This window comes from Penaeus chinensis, chromosome 31, assembly GCF_019202785.1.
Source record: "Penaeus chinensis breed Huanghai No. 1 chromosome 31, ASM1920278v2, whole genome shotgun sequence".
Taxonomy (NCBI): domain Eukaryota; kingdom Metazoa; phylum Arthropoda; class Malacostraca; order Decapoda; family Penaeidae; genus Penaeus; species Penaeus chinensis.
Window position 1 is genome coordinate 15,778,573 of NC_061849.1, and position 2,081 is coordinate 15,780,653.

Consider the following 2,081-nt stretch of genomic DNA (forward strand, 5'->3'; position numbering starts at 1 on the left):
ACACTTTTACAATAATATAAACATACATTTACCAAAATGTCCAGCTACTCCAACTTGTCTCTCTTTACACTAGTTGGTCTTCTCAGCTATCTTCTTTCTTTTACACTTTCCATCTCCTGGGCTCCCAAAAGATATTTTCTTTCATTCTTGTGCACAGCTCCAGGAACAAATAAATCCAATCTTCAGCAAAACCACAAAAAAACTAAAACATAAACTAAAAAAATAAACCCATTCCTAGAAAAGAAACAATATTCTAGTTTAGGAATGATAAAACAATATAACATTATAAATCTAAATAAGTTATTTCTTAAAAGAACAAAATATAACTTGCAAACAAACAAATTACGTATAGCATTTATGTTATTATACATGATCTGAGTAATTTTATGCACATAGTAAATTTTGACTAAACATCATTTTAATAGTATGAGACACTTCGGGATGTTGTTCAGTGCCATGTCCCAGCCTCGAGCTGTGAAAAAGACATACTATTTATCTCTAATTTCTAGTTTCATCTCCAATATTTACTTTCTTTTGTTCTATAAATCAAATATAAAGTATCCTATGACTTTATTAATTATATAATTACAGTTGAACATTCTTTCTTACCTCGGATATTTCCTGATAATCTAAAAGACTTCCAAGCTGTTGTATGGCACTCTTCTCTGATCTCTCTCTCTCTCTCTCTCTCTATGATTATAGCAATAGTATCAGGCTTTAGTGCTGTATATATTTCAAAATTTATAGTCTACTCAGATCACATATAGTACAAACATATAGTTCTTCTTAACCTATACATGCATAATTTTCAGAACAAATGAAACTTTTCAATAACAAAAATAGTACATATTGTTTTCTTTATCAAAATATCAATTATACTACCTTAATTTAACGGTACTATTGACATATAACAGTGTACCCTTTAAACAAAGAGAATGTATGGTGAGGTAACAAAAAAAAAACTTAGTACTTTGTAGGGTAGACTATTATATTTTACAATTTCCTAATCTTAATAAAGAATAATATAGAAATATATAAACTTTATGTAAAACTATTAAAATAAATTGTCATCTTTCTACAAATATAATTAAGCATTTTATCTTACATAGCTAAAAACAAAAAAAACTGAGGTATATATGAGTAATTCATATGCATAAAGACCAAGTGAGGTATATACAGGGTGGTTTCAAGACGAATTTTTGGGTCATTCTAACTTCACATCCCTTGTGCTCATTACAACAGACCGCTTCTCTTCGGAACATTGGAAATTTAGTGAATCAGCTCATAATCTCCAAGCGTTTCAGAGACATTCACCGGTTCTAGGCCCTTTGCTGCAGAATATATGAATAAATATGTGTGTGTGTGTGTGTGTAGATGTAAATGTAAATGTGTATATATATATATATATATATATAAGTATATATAAATATATATAAATATATATGAGTATATATATTATATATATAAATATATACATACATATATATATATATATATATATATATATATATATATATATATATATATATATATATATATATATATGTAGATGTAGAAGTATATATACACACATGCATAAATACATATACATATATATATATATATATATATATATATATATATATATATATATGTATATATTTATATATATGATATATATACTCATATATATTTATATATACTTATATATATATATATATACATATGTATATATATAAATACATACATACATACATACACACACACACACAAATATTCATACATACATACATACACACATATATATACATAGATACATGCATACATACATACATACATACATATGCACATACATATATATACATACATACATGTGTATATATACAAACTTAAATACATACGTGCATACATACCTACATACATGCATACATACATATATGCATACATACATACATGTGTATATATACATACTTAAATACATACGTACATACATACCTACATACATGCATACATACATATATGCATATATACATACATGTGTGTATATATATATATATATATATATATACTTAAATACATACGTACATACCTACCTACATACA